Below are 20,253 nucleotides of genomic sequence, written 5' to 3' on the forward strand. Positions count from 1 at the left end.
TGTTTTTACTGCTGGAAAGGAAGCTCCCAGGAATACAATCTGTTTGCAGGGTAATAGGTGTGATTTCTTCTCGTTGAGGTGTACCCCAGGCAAGGCTTGGAAGAGTTAAGTCATTGTGACATTTTTCCATAGGGGGTGGCTTAATACTCCCTGCTTTGGAAGTGGGAGCCCCCCCACTGCTTAGATTGGTGCACAGCCTGAGATTGAAGTCTTGGTGGTCTGCTGCTCCTGGGTTTGGACTGAGAAGTCCTGGAAGGGACTGGAAAGGACCAGTTCTTTGAAGGCCAATGCCTACTGAATCTAGGCGGCTGTACTTGTAAGAAGAGTTTCAACATCCTTTTGAGGATGAATTCTGCTTTGTTGCCAAAAAGGTGCTCTTGATTTAAGGGTGTATCCCGTAATTTAGCTTTAACATGAACTGGCAAGTTTTGCGCCTTAAGCCAAGCATGCCTTCTAAGTACAGACCCAGTAACAGCAGCCCTGCAAGATGCTTCTAAAGCATCAAACCCACATTGCAAAGTATGTTTACCAACTTGGTCAGCAGAATGCCTTAACTCTTGTAAATCTTTGTGTTCAGCAGTCATGAATCAACATCATTTTCTGTTTAATTAATCCCATAATATGCTGCTGATACCTTAACATATGAAACTGGCAATTTAAAGCCCTAATGGCCAAAGTAGCAGAAGTGTATACCTTCTTACCCCATCTGTCTGAAGCTCGTGAGTCCCTATCACAGAAGGGGTAGGATTTCTGGCAGTAGTAGCCTTAATGCCTTTTGGTCCTTGGGAAATGGTCTCTGGATCCGCAGCAGGATTCCTGAAGAGGAATTTGAGAGAGAGAGTCAGGTATTCTTTAGTACCGGTCAGGTTTCCTGGGAGCTGGAGGCAAAGTGTCTGGGGTAAGGCTGGATTCCAAGAAAACATCATCTACAATCTCCAGGAAAAGGAGGGATAGCTAGAGGCCTGTGTTGAGGCAGGTTCAAAAATTCCCTAAGTCTCTTTTTGGACTGAGAATAATCCTGGCTTTCCCAGCTGAAATGTTCCCTAAGGGTACGCAAGGTTTCACCAAAAAAAACATCTTCTGGAGGGGAAGCAGACGGAATAGAATTCTCTGCATCAAAATCCTCATAAGTAGATGAGGGCAAATCCTGGTAGTTAGAAGGAACAGAGATCAGATTCCTGATCAGAAGAATCAGAAAGAAAATCAGTTCTAGGTCTCTTAGAGGGGAAAGGCTGACTTCCACTAATTAAGGTAATAAGGTCTTCAGCCATTCTAATCATTTGTTTTTGAGGCATATGGGCATGAGAATGCGCTTTGGTCATCTGTTTTCTAGGTGTAGTGCGAGCTTTAGGCCTGAGGAATTCGGTATTCTTAGCTTGAAACAAAGTTGTCAGTTTAATATGAAAATCGATAGGCCTGAATATACCCTCAGAAGCCAGTGCCTGCACAGTGGCTCCGGACCCATCCAAGATAGAGACATCCGCAGGTTTCATAGTTGAAGAAGCATCTCGCTGCACACCGGACTCCGAATGGGTCTCAGTAGAGGCCTGCGAATCTGTAGTACCAGGTATCAGGGGCTGCGAAAGCACCTCACCGAGTACTGGCAGACTGGCAACTAGCTTAACGGACGTGTCGTCGGCAGTTTTGAACATATGCGTTCTGTCTCTGTCTTTATCCTTACGTTTTTTCGGAAGATCGGTAGTCGGATGGCTTAACGAAGCCATTTCGGAGTACAGAGATCACGAACGAAAGTATTTAGCTACAACCGACAACGAATAGTTCGTGCCTTGAACAAGGCACAAAACCAACAGCATACGAGGTTGTGGTCTGGGCCTAAACAGATGAATCAGTAAGAATGAAAATCTCTGAGGTATTTACTTTCCACAGGCAAGACCACTGTTAATTTTTTCTGACATCAGTTAGAGCAAGAAAAAAGGATCCCTAACGGGGTACTTATCTTCTTGAAGACTTCAGGTCTAAAACTCTAAAAACGAAAATTTCAGGAGTCGGCCGACCAGCACTTGCGAACTGCTTCTGCTTCGGGCACAGCACGGCAAGAAAAGTACAGTTTTGTACCTACCATAAATGTAGATGTTCGAGTGCTAATACAGCTGCAGTAATCACAGATGGGTTTTCAGCAGTCAGGCGGTCCCTCGGTCGGCCGAATTCCAAAGTCTTGGTCCGGCGTCGGTTGTCGTCGCTTACTCTTCTGACGTCAGTAAGGCCAGAGTATATAAGACACAGCCGACGCCATGTTCTTCAGTGTTTCTTGCCCCAGATGTCAGGTGCCCCCAAAAGGAAGGAAATACATAAATAAGGCTTATCTACATATGCAGGCAATGCAATGTAATGCAAAATCAGTGTAAGCAAGCAAATAAAACATAGCAGGATAACCCAGTCAGGTGGTATGAAGAGGTTGTTAGGCCCCATGCCTTTACCAAGTGGGGAAGGAGGGAGGGAAACCTGTACTGCAGCTGTATTAGCACTCGAACATCTACATTTATGGTAGGTACAAAACTGTACTATGTTCATCGTGCATACAGCTGCAGTAATCACAGATGGGTAGAGTCCCAAAGCTATGCGTAGGGTGGTAGGTACTATGAGGAACTGGGATGAGCCAGAATGCCCTGCAAAACAGCAGTGGCAAAGCCTGCTCTTGTTCTGGAATATAAGGGTAGGTGGTAGTGTTTTGTGAAGGTATGTACAGAACTCCAAGTGGCTGCCTCCAAAATATCCTTAGTAGGAACGCCTCTGAGGAAGGCTGTAGAGGTGGCTGTGGCCCTGGTGGAATGAGATCTGATACCAGTAGGGACAGATTTCCCATGATAGGAATAACAAAACCGTATGCAGTGGCCAATCCACTTGGAAATGGTCTGTTTGGTAACTGGTTTCCCTTGAGCCCCTACGGCATAGGACACAAAAAGTTGTTCTGATTTCCTGAAGAACTTTGTTCTGTCCAAATAATAATGTTGCCTATGGATGTCTAAAGTGTGAAGCAGCCTCTCCCCTTAGTTTTGAGGGTTAGGATAAAAGGTAGGTAGGTGTATGGCTTGATTTAAGGCTACCCTGGATACCACTTTTGGCATAAAAGATGGGTTGGTGAAGGAAACCCTGTCCTGATGGAAGATGAGGAAGGGCTGCACCGCCATGAGGGCCTGTAGTTCAGAAACCCTACGAGCTGAAGTGATGGCCAGAAGGAAAGCTGTTTTCCAGGACAAATGTTGCAGATCTGCTGAGGCAGCAGGTTCAAAGGGAGGCAATGTTAATTTTTCTAGTATGTAATTAAGGTCCCAGGCTGGTATTGGTTGCTTCCTTGGAGGTCTTATATTCTTAGCCCCTCTGAGGAACTGTCGTAAGAGTGGGTGAGAGAATAAAGGGGGATCCGTGTTGAATTCTGCAGAAATGGCTGAGGCATGTATTTTTATGGAAGAAAATGAAAGTCCACTGTTCAGCAGTTCAGCTAGGTACTGTAAAACCTGAGGCAAGTTCAATTTTCTAGGGTCCTGGCCTCTTTTCTCATTCCAACAGCAGAACAGCTTCCATTTTGCAGAGTAAGCTTTTCTAGTAGATGGTCTTCTGGCCTCCAAAATGATATCCTGCACCTCCTTGGAAAGTAGGGACTGTTGTGGTGTCAAGGAATTTTCCATGCAGCGAGGTTGAGTGTTTTCAGCTGACTGTGAAGAGTTTTGTAGCTGTTCTGAGTCAGTAGGAGAGGCATTAGAGGCAGGGACCAGGGAGGAGTATGTGTTAGGCTCCTCAGGAGTGGATACCAGTGTTGCCTTGGCCAATCTGGAGCAATCAGTATCATCCTCGGTTTGTCTGTTCTTGCTTTCAAAAGCACCTTGGGCAGAAGGGGCAGAGGTGGGAATGCATAAACTGTCCATGCTGTCCAACTGAATGAAAGGGCATCCACTTTCCAGGCCTTTGGATGAAAGGTCCTTGAACAAAACTTTTTCAGTTGGTGGTTCCTGTGGGAGGGAAAAAGATCTATGTCTGGCCTCCCCCACGCTTGGATTATCTCTGTAAACACCTGAGGATGTAACTTCCATTCGTGTGGATCTGTCATATTTCTGCTTAGAGTGTCTGCCAGTGTGTTTTCCAGTCCTGGCAAGTACTGTGCTTGAAGTTCGATTTGCCATTCCAGAGCCAAGTTCCAAAGAGTCATGGCGAGTCTGCACAAGGGGTATGAATGTGTTCCTCCTTGTTTGTTTATGTTTGTTTACATTACTGTGGTGTTGTCTGTTCTTATCAGTAATTGTCCTGGATGCAGGAAGTCCTTGAAAGCTGTAATTGCATTTATTACTGCTAGCATTTCTTTTTGATTGATGTGAAGGTGCTTTTCCTTTTGGGACCATCTGCCCTGAATGCACCTGTCCTTCATGTGCGCCCCCCAGGCGTAATCTGAGGCGTCTGTGGTTATGACTTGTTTTGCTTGAGGCTTGCAGAATGGAAGGCCTGTGTTTACTTGACATGCTTGGGCCCACCATAGAAATTCCTTTTGCAAACATGGAATTATTGGTATAATTGCTTCCAAACTGTGACTGTGTTGAGACCATAGATTTTTTAGGTACCACTGAAGTTTCCTCATATGCAGCTTTGCACATGGGATTAGAAGAATGCAAGATGCCATGAATCCCAGAGCCTGCAGGATTTTCCTTGCAGTAAGCCTGGTACTTTTTGCTAGTGTTTTGAAGTACAGAGATAGTTGCCCTTGTTTTTCTGGCGTAAGATATGCCATCTGGGTGTTTGTGTCCAAGCTGGCACCCAGGAAGGTTATTTTCTGAGATGGTGTTAGTCTTGACTTCTCTTTGTTGATGGTATATCCCAGAGAAAGCAGTAATCGTGTCACATATGCCAGATGTTCCAGTAGTATGCGTTTGCTGTCCGCTTGGATCAGGCAGTCATCCAGATAAGGGTAAATTTGTATCCCTTGAAGTCTGCAGTAGGCAATCACTGATGCCAGGCACTTTGTGAATACTCTGGGCGCAGTAGATAAGCCAAAGGGCAATGCAGAGAATTGATAGTGGATTGAACCTGCAAGAAATCTGAGGTATCTTCTGCAGCTTTGTCTGATTGGGACATGCAGGTATGCCTCCTTGAGGTCCAATGTTACCAGCCAAAACTCCTTGCCCAGCATGGGAAGAAATTGCTGTAATGTGAGCATCTTGAATTTTGGCATGAGTAGAAATGTGTTTAGGATGGATAAGTCCAAAATGGGTCTCCAGTCGGTTCCTTTTCTTGGTACCAGAAAAAGTCTTGAATAAAAACCTTGACCTTGTTGGTGTGTAGGTACCTTTTTTATAGCTCTCATGTTTAGGAGCTTTGAAATTTGCAGTTGTGCCTCTGCCCTTTGATTTTGTGGCAGGTTTGGCATGCCTCTCATTTTTGGAAGAGTGTGAAATTGAAATTTGTAGCCTCTGTTTATAATGTCCAGTATCCATTTGTCTGTTGTGACAATATGCCAATTGCTTGCAAATAATGCTAGTTTCCCTCCCAAAGGTGCTGTCAGCTGAGACTTGCTTGGCATGGAAATGAGGGAGTCACTGGGTTTGCTTCCTGTATTGTTGTGCACTGTCTTCACCACCTCTTGGTGCTGGAGATTGCCATTGTCTGCCTCTATATGATCCTTGTGATTGCCCTCTGCCCCTTGTGCGTCTGTATCTACCTCTTTAGGGCTTGTCAGTGGCTGGAAAGGACCAGTTTTTTGAAGGCCAATTTCTGCTAAAACGTGGTGGTTGGACCTGTAAGAAAGCCTTGACAGTTTGCATAGATTTGGCTTTTTCTTCCATTTTCCGTAGTATGTCCTCAGCATTAGTACCAAATAATACATCCTTTTGTAAAGGAGCATCAAGAAGTTTAGCTTTCACATGATCAGGTAAATTTTGTTCCCTAAGCCAGGCATGCCTGCGAATGACTGATCCTGTGGCAGCCGCTCTACTGGAAGCCTCTAGGGCATCATAACCACATTGTAAGGTGTGCTTACCCACTTGCTCCGCACTATGCATCATATCCTGTAACTCTATTAAATCTGGTTGTTCAGGTTGAGACATTTTGTTCCTTAATTGTGATAACAGGTACTGTTGATATTTAATCATATGAAACTGACAGTTTAAGGCCCTCATGGCTAGGGTGGCCGAGGTATATACCTTTTTACCCCACCTTTCTAGAGATCTGGATTCCCTTTCTGCAGGGAGTGGATTCTTGGCAGTGGAGGCCTTTAATCCCTTGGGGCCTTGTGAAATGGTTTCAGGGTCAGCATTATGGCCTTTGTAGAGAAATTGGTGAGAGCTGGGTACTCTGTAATACCTATCAGGTTTTACTGGTGCAGGAGGCAGAGAATCAGGGTTAATGCAAGCCTCCTAATAGACATCATCCAGTACATCCAAAACAGGGGGTATAGCCAGAGGTCTGTGCTGAGGTAACCAAAGAAATTCCCTAAGCCTTTTCTTGGAATCTGAAAAGTCTTGGCCTTCCCAATGGAAGTGTTCCCTCAAAGTGTGCAAGGTTTCCCCAAAAGAAAAATCCTCAGGAGGGGATACAGAAGGAATGGACTGTTCTGCATCCGAATCCTCAAAAGGGGAGTAAGAGTGTTCCTCTGCATCAGAATGTTCTGATAAAATGGATCCCTGATCAGAAGAGGGAGATTCTTCCTCCACTCTAGGTCTCTTGTCAGGAGGGGGCTGAGAACCTCTGATAAGAAAATCCTCAGCCATTTTAAGCATCTGTTTCTTAGGCATGGGTCCAGGAGATGGGCCCTGTGCAACAGGCCTCGTGGGATACCTGGCTGCTTTGGATTTAGTAAAAGCCTTTATTGAGAAAGAAGATGAGGGCCTAAATACACCATGGGTGGAGGTGGACCTGTCCACATTAGTAGGCTCGACATTAGCAGGGGCTTCGGTTGTAGTCTGGGAAAGGACCGAGGACCCAGCGGTCTCGGGTACAGAGAACACCGCCAAAGGAGTGTCGTCGGTAGTCAGGGACTGCAAAGGCGTCTCGCTGAGAACCGGACCACGTGTAGCCTGTTTTGGCGTGGTGTCGGCGGGGACCGTGGGTCTCGCGTGTCGGTCCTTTTCCTTGCGTTTTTTGGACAAAACGGTAGTCGGAGTGTCCGACGACATCTTATAATCAAAAGCTTTACCAAAGTAGTGTTGGGCGAACTCCGCCTGACGCTTGATAGTGCGTTTATTGAAGGTAGCGCAAAAGCGACAGCCCGAGACGTCGTGGTCTGGGCCCAATTATTAACTTTTTCTGACATCGGTCTGAGGCAAGAAAAGTTTCCCCAACGGGGTACTTAGCTTTAAAGAAGACTTCGGTTCCAATTTTTTTCGTAATTCAGGAGCTGGCCAACCGGCACTTGCGAACTGCTTCTGCTTCGGGCACCGCGCGGCAAAAAAGACTGAAGAACATGGCGTCGGCTGTGTCTTATATACTCTGGCCTTACTGACGTCAGAAGAGTAAGCAATGACAACCGACGCCGGACCAAGACTTTGGAATTCGGCCGACCGAGGGACCGCCTGACGGCTGAAAACCCATCTGTGATTACTGCAGCTGTATGCACGATGAACATGACTGGGGTAATGGCATCGGCTGCATGTTTTATAACCCTGAAGACCTGACGTCATGGAAGAAGTGACAGCATCTGACGCAGAAATCCGAAGACTCTGGTATTCAGGCCAGCTGAGGGCAACCTGCAGGCAGATAACCCAAATGTGATGACTGCAACAGTGAAACATGAAGAACATCCACGGGAAGAGAGAGAGGGTCAAACTGCTGGACACACGTCGGCAGATCCATGAACACCAGGAGCTCCACTAGGATGTGCTAGGGGAGTGGGAGTTGCAACTCACCAGCACCCTTTTCAATTTGACTGACAGAAATCGCTCAGAGGCTCACGTTAGTTTATCACACAAGGGCTTCTCCTTTTTACCGTCACAAAGAGCACGGATCACCAATGTTCTGCTGGATCTCAGGCTTTATCTCAAAAAACTGAGTCTGAAAGTGCTTCTGAGTAACACGGAGGACACAGACTCAGAATCCTCCGACGACCCTGACACACACACAGCCCCCAGAAAAAAAGAGTGTATTCACCCTGGCCCTCAACATGCTTTCAACCTTCCAAAAAGTGTGTGACCAAGATCTCAGAGAGCTTCTTAACAAGCCCAACTCCCACAAATGGTACAACCTCTCACCAGCGGACATGGACACCATGTGTGACTTAAGCCAGGATCACGATCTGCGTATCATGAAAGCAGACAAGGGAACAGGCCTTGTACTATGGAGCAGGAAACCTATGTACAAAAACAAGAAGTTATGTACTCACCATAACGTTCAATGTATGCAGTCCATCTCGCCTCAAATTCTTACCCGTGGGTTCGGAGCCGAACCTCTGCTCCGACTCGGCCATACTCTAGCTCGACGTCTTTCAATTGGCTGGGCTAAGAGGTACCACAATGCTGCACTGCTCCCTTTCCCCAGATCTTGTCTGCTGCAAGCTCAATCACTCAATCACTCTCCCTCCATACACAACACATAGAGAAGGAAAAAACATTCCAATAATAAAAGGAGTACTGAAACCAGAACTAAACTTCTAGGTCCTCCAGGATGGGGGAAGGCGGGAGGGTAAGTAATAATGTGAGGCGAGATGGACTACATACATTGAACGTTATGGTGAGTACATAACTTCTTGATGTTATGTAGTCCAATCTCGCCTACATTCTTACCCATGGGACAGCGTCCCCAGCACCTGAACCCTGGGAGGCTCAGTGGAAAATGCTCCTGAGCACTGTGGAACCATAGGAAGATCTGCCTCTGGATACCAAATCCAATTTGTAGTGAGTAATAAAGGTGTGAGGAGATGCCCATGTAGCCGCAGCACAAATATCATCCATAGACATCCTGGCCTGAAATGCTGCAGAGGTAGACATAGATAGAGTAGAATGAGCCTTCACTCTAAATGGTAAATCCTTACCACCTGAGCCATAAATGAAGGAAATATAACTAGAGATCCATCTAGACAATGTCACTTTGGAAACAGGAGATCCAATCTTATTTGCTGAAAATGAGACAAATAGCTAATCCGATTTTCTAAGATCCTTCTATGCAAATAAAAACGCAACTGCCTGTAAACATCCAGTTGGTGAAATTTAAATTCTGCCCTATTAGAAAACTATGGAAAAAATAAGGGCAGCTCAATGGATTGGTTGAGATTACTAACCAAAGCCACTTTTGGCATAAAGGAAGGGTTTGGTCCGAGGGAAAACCTGTCTTTGTGAAAAAAACAAGTAAGGTGGTCTGATTGACAAAGCTTGGAGGTCCAAGACACGTCTAGCTGAAGTGATGGCTACCAAAAAGATAGTTTTCCAAGTCAAAAATTTCAGTTCACAAGTAGCTGCAGGCTCAAAGGGGGAAAAGGTGAGACACTGTAGCACAAAATTTAGGTCCCAGGGAATGACCGGGTCAAAGATTGGAGGGCGAGGCAGCATAGTGCCTTTGAAGAATGCCTTACAAAATCTATGCACCATCAGACTGGGTTCATTAGTGACGTGAAAAGTGGAAATAGCGGCCAACTGTACTTTAATGGTCGCGGCTGCTGACCCCTGATTGAAAAGCATGGAGAGAAATTCCAGAACTGAAGAAATTGGACTTGTATAAGGATCAATTTGTCTTGCCTGAGCCCAGATGGAGAATCCTTTCCATTTACTGGAATAAATCTTTCTGGTCGAAGGCTTATGGGAAGAAGACAGAATATGAATCACTTCCGGAGGAAAATGATGAAGCCTGACTAGTGATGGAAGTGGAGTAGCCAGGCTGTCAACCAGAGGGTTTAAAGAGAGGGATGGAACTGCCCTGACATATGAGTCAGTAGATCTGGCTGTGGTTCCAGAATCCAGGGGGCGTCCATGAGATAGGGATGGAGAAAGGGGAACTAAATTTGATGAGGCCAGTGTGGAGCAATCAGAATCATTCTGCTTCCAAAGGACTGCGCTTTCTGAATAACCTTTGTCAGCAGAGGAACACGCGGGAAGGCATAAAGTAGACAGGAGGGCCAATCATGAACTAGAGCGCCCCTGAGCGACTCCCCCTGAGGGGGGATAAGGGTGAAGTAGCTGCTGCAGCTGGTATTGAGGGGACTGGCAAATAGATCGCAGCAAGGCTGACCCTATCTGTGGAAAATCTGCTCCGCAACTTGACTGTTCAGGGACCACTCGTGAGGCATCAGAATAGCTCTGCTCAACCTGTCGGCTATCACGTTGGACTTTCCCAGAATGTGCGTTGCTACAAGAAAACACAGGGAAGACACTGCCCACTGCCACACTCGAATGGCCTCTCTGCAAAGGGGATACGACTTGGTTCCTCCCTGATACCATACCACCGACATACTGTCTGAGTGGATCGCAATTGTACAGACAGGAAGAAAGCTCTGAAGTGCTTGCAACGCTAGTAGCACTGATATCATCTCCAAGATACTGATATGCAGAGGTATCTCGTGTTCCTGCCACGTGCCTTGGACTGTCCTGCAGAGATAATGCCCCCCCACCCCATCTGAGAGGCATCCGTGGTCACTGTGGCAACAGGAGGGGATGGGACGAAGGGTTTTACCGCATTGAGGTTGCTGGTGTGAAGCCACCAGCGTAGATCTTGCTTGCACCTGTCTGTGATCATTATGAGATGAGAAAGCGGAAGATGCTGTAGAGACCACTGGGCGAAGAGCAGCCAGTGAAGGCACCTCATGTGTAGCCTCGCTAGAGGAACCAGCATAATTGTTACAGCCAATGTCCCTAACAATTTGAGAACTGTTTTTGCCTTCACCTTTTTCAGAGGGAGCAACGAGTATACTTGTTGTTGCAAAACTTGAATCCTTCCTTGTGGTAAAAACGCCCTCATGAGCACGGTGTCTAACTCGGCGCCTTTAAAGGTGACAAGCTGTGAGGGCAACAAGGCAGACTTTTCCCAGTTTAGAGTGACACCCAATTGTTGACACAGCTTGATAGTGGCGTCTCTGGTCTGTAGTAGTAGATGCCTGGTGGTGGCAAAAAGGAGCCAGTCATCCAGGTACGGAAACACTTGGAATCCCTGACGTCTCAAGTGAGCAGTCACCACTGCCATACATTTGGTGAACACCCTGGGGTGTGTGGTGACACCAAAGGGAAGGGCACGCAATTGAAAATGACTGTCTCCCAGCCAGAAGCGTAGATGACTTCTGGATGCCCTGTACATCTTTATATAGTAGTAAGCATCCTTAAGGTCGATGGAGCACATCCACACTTCTTTTCCCAACAATGGGAGAATAGATTGCAACGTGACCATTCTGAACTTGGACTTCTTCAAGTGGAGGTTCAAGCGGCTGAGATCCAAGATGGGTCTCAGGTCCCCTGTTCTTTTCGGCACCAAAAAAAAATCTGGATTAAGTCCCTAATCTGATCTGGTCTGAGGGGACATGCTGGATGGCTCCTTTTTCTAGCAGCTTTCTAACCTTTGAAGCTGCGGAATCCCTTTGAACATCTGGGATTCATTTGATTAATGGGGGGGGGGGGTGATATCCTCCGGAAACTATTTTTAATACCCACTGGTCCTGTGTGACGTCTTGCCAGGCTTCTGGGTATAGTGAAATGCGACCCCCGACTGGCTCTGGAAACGTGCAGTCGGGCCTCCCATCAGAAGCGCTGGTAGGGAGAACCATGAAAAGAATCATGGTTTCCCTGGTTATGCGGGCCTCCTCTGCATCTAGGGCGGCATCTACCTGAATTACCACCCCTTCCCCTGCCTCTGGAGGGGGAATCACTTTGTGCGTCATGAAAAAAACCTCTGCACTTTCTTGAACTACTTTTTTCCCACTCTTCTGGACCTTGGGATAAGGTCTAGAAGGCATGGAAAAATGGACTCCCACGGCAGACAGTTTTTTCCCCTCTTGCTCGCACCTAGTGAGAGTGTCTTTCACCTTGGTTCCGAACAACGAGGAACCATCAAACGGGGCGTTGGTGAATGTAGACATGAAGGCCTCTGCGAAATTACAGAGGCGCATCCAGGAGTGCCTCCTGAGGGAAACTCCGGAACTCGCTGCCCTACTCGCTCCTTCGGCTGTGTAAGAGATCAGCCTCATGGAGGAGTTAGCAATAGAATTTAGGGTAGACATCTGAGAGCTGACTTTCTGAGCCACTGCGTCAGAAATGTTACCCTGCAGAGCATCTCCAAGCACTTTCAGGGGATCTTTGGAGCCATGTAAAATGTGACAAGTAATTCAGCGACTGCAGTGTAAAGGCCGCTGAAGAAAACGTACACTTCCCATACTGGTCCATGGTCCTAGACTCCTTGTTAGGGGGATGGACGGTAGATGAAGTCTTAGCCAGTTCCTTCTTGGTGGCCGCTGCCACCACCATGGCATCTATTGGAAAGTCCTTCGTGAGAAACTCTGTCAGAGGGGGCAGACAGAAATATGTTGGGTCTCCTGGGGGACTGGTACCACAGTGTCAGGGGTTTCCCACACCCTTAGACAAACTAGATCCAAGAGTTCGAAGGGTAGAACGAGACCCAAGAGGCGGAGGGCTGAGCCCCAAAGGCCTTCAGGAACACAGACTCCTCCTTGGAGGGGGGGTTTAGAAGGCCAGTCGCCTCTCTGCTACAAGATCTCTAGGATATCAGAGAAAGATATCCTCAGAGGACGACTTGGGGTACCCCTCTGATTCCTCGAGGTTGGTGTCCGAAGTGAGAGACTCTTCCTGGGAGTCTATGTTCTTCCTCTTGCACGTTTTTTTTTCTGGGAGGCTCCTCAGGCAAAAACTCTGGGGGGCCCTCAGAAGTCTCCGCTGTCCAAAGATAGGGGGTGATCAGAGACCGATACCGGAGCTGGAGGGGGTAAGAGTATCAGTGTTGTATGATGCAGCTGAGGACCTGACCAGCACGCTCCGCATGACCTTGAAAGGTGGCTCCCCCGGCTCCGAAGACTGACCAACCGTGGAAGACCTCGGAGCAGAAGGGGCAATGTCCGAAGCAAGTATAGTACAGTTTTGTACCTACCATAAATGTAGATGTTCGAGTGTTCACCCTGCTACAGTCATCACACTTGGGTTATCCTGCCATCAGGCGGTCCCACAGTCGGCCCAAATTCCAAAGTCTTGATCCGGCGTCGGTTGCTGTCGCTTCTTCCCTGACGTCAGTGCATCAGGGGTATATAAGAGGCAGCCGACGCCATTTTCTTCAGTTTTTCTTGCCCCAGATGTCAGGTGCCCCCAAAAGGTAGGCAAAATATATATACATATGGCTATATAAAAATAAAACAAAACCCTTAGGTACAAGCAAATACACCACAGAGGTAGTCTAGGATAAAGTGGTAGAGATAGGTTCAGCTAGTTCAGAGGGGATGGAGGGAGGGTAACCTGGACAGCAGCAGGGTGAACACTCGAACATCTACATTTATGGTAGGTACAAAACTGTACTATGTTCATCGTGTTGCCCTGCTGCAGTCCTCACACTTGGGTTGAATCCCAAAGCTAAGGAGGGGAGGTGGAGTCAAACAGGGTTAGAAGAAGCTAGTAGGCCCTGCAAAACTGCAGTGGCAAAACCAGCTCTAGTCTTAGAGTAAAGAGTTAAGTGATAGTGTTTGGTGAAGGTGTGCACTGAACTCCAAGTAGCAGTTTCCAGAATATCCTTGGTTGGCACTCCCCTGAGAAAGGCTGCTGATGTAGCTGTAGCCATGGTGGAGTGGGACCTAACGTTAGCAGGTACTGGTTTCACATGATGTGTGTAGCAGAAACGTATGCAATGTCCTATCCATTTAGAAATGGTCTGTTTTGAGATAGCTTTTCCTTGTGATCCTGTAGCGTAGGCTACAAAGAGCTGGTCAGTTTTTCTGAAAGCCTTAGTTTTATCCAAGTAGTAACGCAATTGCCTGTGAATGTCCAAAGAGTGCAGGAGTCTTTCTCCTTTGTTCTGGGGGTTTGGGAAGAAGGTGGGAAAGTGAATGGTTTGGTTTAGGGCCACACTGGATACCACCTTTGGCATAAAGGAAGGATTAGTTCGTAGAGAAACTCTGTCTTGATGAAAAATGAGGAAAGGTTCCACTGCCATTAGTGCCTGTAGCTCTGAGACTCTTCTAGCTGAGGTTATTGCTAGTAGTAGGGCAGTTTTCCGTGAAAGAAATTTTAAATCAGTTGAAAAAGCTGGTTCAAAGGGCGGCAGTGTAAGCTTTTCCAGGACAAAGCTGAGATCCCAAGTAGGTGTTGGAGCTCTCCTTGGCGGTCTTAAGTTCTTAGCCCCTCCAAGGTACTGTCTTAGGAGTGGATGTGAAAATAAAGGAGGATCCGTGCTGTAATGAGCTGAAATTGCTGAGGCGTAGATCTTAATAGATGAAAAGAAAAGTCCATTGTGTAACACCTCAGTTAAATATTGTAGAATCTGAGGAATATTCGGCTCCAGGCAATTTAGGCCTTTAGCCTGGTTCCAGGAGCAAAATCATTTCCATTTGTCTGAATAGGTTTTCCTGGTGCTGGGCCTCCTGGCCTCTAGAATGACATCCATAACAGCTTTGGATAAAGGTGTTGGCTGGTTGTTTAGGTAATTTGCCATGCAGCCAGGTTTAAAGTATTGAGCTGGCTGTGTAGAATCAGATTGTCTCGCTGGGTGAGAAATTTGTGGCAAAAATCCATGGTGGGCCCTGGGCCATGTTCCTTAAAATTGGATAACAATGTTGGCGTGGCCAGTCTGGTGCAACGAGAAACATTTGTGGCCTCTCTAATCTGACTTTCAGCAGTACCTTTGCTAGAAGAGGCAGTGGAGGGAAGGCATACACTGTTAATGTTTTCCAACTGAATGAGAGAGCGTCCACTTTCCAAGCTAGTGGATGGAAGGTCCTTGTGCAAAATTTTTGAAGTTGGTGGTTGTGGGGGCTTGCAAACAGATCTATGTCTGGGCGTCCCCATTTTTGAGCTATCATTGCAAATACTTGTGGATCTAGTTTCCATTCGTGTGGATCCATGACGTTTCTGCTTAGGTCATCTGCCAATGTGTTTTTCTTTCCTGGCAGGAATTGTGCTTGTAATTGAACCTGGTAAGACAGTGCAGTGTTCCACAAGGTCATTGCTTGCCTGCATAAAGGGTAGGAATGTGTGCCCCCTTGCTTGTTTATGTACCACATAACTGTGGTGTTGTCTGTCCTTATTAGTAGTTGTCCTGGATGTAGAAGGTCCTTGAAAGCTGTTAGGGCATTCTGCACTGCTAGCATTTCTTTTTGATTGATATGCAGGTGTCTCTGATCTGCAGTCCATTTGCCCTGAATGCACTGTCCTGCCATGTGTGCTCCCCAGGCATAGTCCGATGCATCTGTTGTCATAGTTTGCCTGGCTGTGGGTAAGGTGAAAGGCTGACCCTTGTTGAGGTGACATGCCTGTGCCCACCATAGAAACTCCTGTTGAAAGCAGGGAATGAGTGGAATCATTGTTTCCAAGCTGTGGCTGTGCTGAGTCCATACACTTTTCAGGTACCATTGTAATTTCCTCATATGCAGTTTTGCAAATGGTATTAGTAGTATGCAAGATGCCATGAATCCCAAGGCCTGCAGAATTTTTCTTGCAGGGAGTTGGGTCTTTGTTGCCATTATTTTGAAATATTGAAACAGCTGTCGTTGTTTGTCTGGCGTGAGATAAGCCATCTGGGCCGTTGTATTCAAGCTGACACCCAGGAATGTTATGTTTTGTGAGGGCACTAATTTTGATTTCTTTTTGTTTACTGTGTACCCTAGGCAACTTAGAAGGTGTTTGACAAATGCCAGATGCTGTAAAAGAATGTCCTTGCTTTCTGCTTGAATAAGACAGTCGTCCAGGTATGGGTATATTTGAATTCCTCTTTGTCTGCAGTATGCAATTACTGGTGCCAGGCATTTTGTGAAGACCCTGGGCGCAGTAGATAAGCCAAAGGGCAGTGCAGAGAATTGATAATGCATTGAACCTGCAATGAAGCGGAGGTATCTTCTGCAATTTTGTCTGATAGGGACATGCAGGTATGCCTCCTTGAGGTCCAAAGTGACTAGCCAAGCATTCTTGCCCAGCATGGTAAGAAGCTGCTGTAGTGTTAGCATCTTGAATTTTAGTACTTGCAGATAGGTGTTCAGAATTGAAAGATCCAGAATGGGTCTCCATGCTTTGTCCTTTCTTGGAACTAGGAAGAGTCTTGAGTAAAATCCTTGTCCCTGCTCCTGTGTAGGTACCTGTTGAATGGCTCTCATGTTCATGAGAGCTGTAATTTGTTTCTGTGCCTCTGCCCATTGATTTGGTGGCAGGTTTGGCATTCCTTTGATCCTTGGTAAGGTATGAAAGTGGAATCTGTATCCTTGAGAGACAATGTTTAGAACCCATTTGTCTTTTGAGATGTGCCAGTTGTCTGCAAACAATGCTAGTTTTCCTCCAAAGGGTGATGCCAGGAGAGATTTGCTTGGTAGTTTGAGGATAGAGTCATTGTGTCCGCCTTCTGCTAGCTTGGGGCCCGTCTTCTCCTCCTTTCTGGGTAGCAGAACCCCATTGGCGAGGTTTGTAAGGGCCCTGTGACTGACCTCTGCCCCTTGGGCGTCTGTATTTGCCCCTCTGTGATCTGTCTGAAGCTGGAAAGGACCAATTTTTTGTTGGCAAATTTCTGCTGAAGCGAGGGGGTTGTACCTGCAAGAAATCCTTAACAGTTTGCATAGATTTAGCCTTATCCTCCATTTTCTTTAAAACCTCTTCTGCTTTGACACCAAATAATACATCCTGTTGTAAAGGTGCATCTAATAATTTTGCTTTAGCATGGTCAGGGAGGGTTTGCTATTTTAACCAAGCATGTCTACGAATGACTGAGCCAGTAACAGCTGCTCTACAGGAAGCTTCCAGTGAATCAAATCCGCATTTTAAAGTATGCTTGCCCACCTGTTCAGCTGCATGCAACAGATCATGCATTTCCTTGAATTCAGGCTGTCCTGAGTGTGTGCTCATTTTTTGTTTTAACTGAGACATCAGGAATTGTTGATATTTCAACATGTGAAACTGGCAATTTAATGCTCTCATAGCCAGAGTTGCAGAGGTGTATATTTTCTTTCCCCATCTATCTTGGGCTCTGGAATCTCTTTCAGAGGGCACAGGATTTTTAGCCATAGAAGCCTTTGCTCCCTTAGGACCCCGGGATATGGTTTCTGGGTCAGCTACAGGGCTTTTATAAAGGAATTTGTGAGAGTCAGGTACTCTGTAGTATCTGTCTGGTTTGGCTGGAGCAGGAGGTAGAGAGTCTGGATTTAAACTAGACTCCAAGTAGACATCATCTACAATATCTAAAACAGGAGGGATAGCAAGAGGTCTGTGCTGGGGTAATAAAAGGAACTCTCTGAGCCTTTTCTTAGAATCTGAGTAATCCTGGCTTTCCCAGTGGAAATGTTCCCTCATGGAATGTAATGTTTCCCCAAAGGAGTAGTCTTCAGGGGGAGATGCTGAGGGAATAGACTCTTCAGCATCAGAATCCTCATAAGGTGGAAAAGTGTAATCCTGTTCCTCAGAAGAATCTGAGGAGATAGAAACCTGGTCAGAGGAGTTGGGAGGGTGGCCTAATGGTTAAGGTGTTTGCCTTACTAACACAAGGTGCAGGTTTTGAGTCTCACAAGGGATAATTGGCTAGGCTTACAATGGCTCGCAAGGGCAGTTAGCCTAGTACAAACCTATGAACCTATAATCTTCCTCTTGCCTTGGTCTTTTATCAGGAGGGGGATGGGAGCCCCTGAGAAGGGTAATTAAATCTTCAGCCATCTTAAGCATCTGTTTCTTAGGCATGGGGCCTTGACCTGTAGACTGATCAACAGTTTTCTTAGGTTTTAAAGGACTTTTAAGCTTAGCATAAGATTTAATGGTGAGTGTAGTCAGTCTGAAGACACCTTCTGCAACCGAAGGTGTTTCCTCTGCACCGGTGTCTAAATCTGCTCCGGTGTCGGTAGATGGCTGCGTCGGCCTAGTAGACTCCGCTTGGGAGTCGGCAGCTGTCTGGGGTTCCAACTCTGCGGTCGTCACGGGCTGCGTAGGAGCCTCACTAAATACCAGAGAACCAGGGACAGGCCCAACTGAGGCCTCGGAGTCTGGCTTATTCCTAGGCTGCCTGTCCTTATCCTTGCGTTTTTTATGAATTGCGATCGTCGGCTGCTCCGACGGCATGATATAATTGAATTTCCTACCAAAGAAATGCCGTGCGAAGTCAAAATGGCGTTTGATAGTGCGTTTATTAAACCTAGCGCAAAACCGACAACCTGAGATGTCGTGGTCTGGGCCTAGGCAAGGAATACAATAGGAATGGAAGTCCTTATGAGGTATTTGCTTCCCACAAGAAATGCAATTGTTAACTTTTTCTGACATCGGACTGAGGCAAGAAAATGTTCCTCAACGGGGTACTTAGCTTTATTGAAGACTTCGGACTGAGATTCAAATTGAAAATCTCAGGTGTCGGCTGACTGGCACTTGCGAACTGCTTCTGCTTCGGGCACCGCGCGGCAAGAAAGACTTAAGAAAATGGCATTGGATGCCTCTTATATACCCCTGATGCACTGACGTCAGGGAAGAAGTGACAGCAACAGACGCCGGACCAAGACTTTGGAATTCGGGCCGACTGCGGGACCGCCTGACGGCAGGATAACCCAAGTGTGATGACTGCAGCAAGGTAACACGATGAACATCAGGCTCACCCAAGCCGAAGCACCGAGAGGGTGCTAGGAGCTAAAGAGCGTCCCGAGACTTCCCCCTTGGGTATGACTGAGTAACAATGAGCCCTGGACCCCATGGATGGAGCCAAGTGGGTCGGAGCCGATAAGCTAGAATGGGCCATCGGAGCAGACCTAGAAGCATCAGATGGCGTCGACCACTCTGGCTCCGAAGGCTGAGATTTGCTCGGAGGATCTACAGATGATGGATGGGTGACGGGCTCCGCAGCCAACTGGGCTGGAGCCGAAAATAATTTAGCCAGCACCGGTGAATGGAGCAGTCTCTGCACCACTCTATCAACATCCATATTAGAGTGAACTGGAGGACCTAAAGGACAAGGTAGGAGATCTAGATCTCCTCTCTGAAGGAGACCTGTGAGGAGGAGAAACCGGTCTAAAAATTGGAGACGGGCTCCGAACTAGTATCTCCGTCACCGGCTCCGAGAGGCTGGGAGCCGATGCAAGTTCTGTCGGTTCACAAGCTTCCGCCGGCCCCGAAGACAGTGGAGCCGAGGATGCCACAGTGGACTTAGTAACTTTCTCCGGAGGTTCTGATAACACAAACAGAGCAGGAGATGTTTTTTTTTCCTTTGGATGTTTTGTTTCTTTTAGAGGGAGAGGACTTAGCACTAGAAGACCTCTCCAAATCTTCCTCGAACGAGGGTTTCAGTAGTCCCTTCAGAATTAGTTTGTTCTTCCTTTCTTGAAGAACACGAGGGCTGAATGCGTGACAGAATGCACAAGACTCCTCACAGTGTACAGCCCCCAAACAATAAACACACACAGAGTGCCCATCAGTAATCGACATCTTGTACCCACATTAACTACATTTCTTAAAGCCTGGAGGCTTATGTTCCTTTGTATCCATAGACATGGTCGGCAGGATACTAACACAACACAACAGTAAAACTGACACCAGCAACAAGCGTGGGAACTAGACTAATAACTACAGATACCATACAAAGACCTCTAACTCAAACGGTCCTGACAGGAAAAACAAGGGGAAGGACTAGGTCCTCTAACTTAAACAGCCCTAGCCCGAAGGGAATAGGTACCTAAAAACAAAAAACGAGCATAGAAGGGAAACAGATAATCGAAGGAGGACTAGGTCCTCTAACTAAAACGAGCCTAGCCCATTGGGAGATAGCCGACGGGATACCAGACAAAAAGTAGACAAAGGCCACACAAAACAGCTTCCACAAAGCAAAGTACAGTTGTGTACCTACCATAAATGTAGATGTTGGAGTGTATTTACTGTTGCAGTCATTACTCTTGGGTTATCCTGCTGGCAGGCTACCCTCAGCCGGCCAGAATTCCAAAGTTTAGGTCCGGCGTCGGTTGCTGTCGCCTCTTCCCTGACGTCAGTGCGCCAGGGGTATAAAAGATGCAGCAAACACCATTTTCTTCAGTTTTTCTTGCCCCAGATGTCAGGTGCCCCCAAACTGGTAGGCTGAAAAATATGCCAATAAAAATGTATGCACAAAAATAACATATCCTTCATCTATAAGCAAATACACCAAATAGGTTGTATAGGATAGAGAAGTGCAGATAAGTCCCAG

This window comes from Protopterus annectens, chromosome 1.part0 (genome assembly GCF_019279795.1).
Source record: "Protopterus annectens isolate FY-2018-M chromosome 1.part0, PAN1.0, whole genome shotgun sequence".
NCBI lineage: Eukaryota > Metazoa > Chordata > Ceratodontiformes > Protopteridae > Protopterus > Protopterus annectens.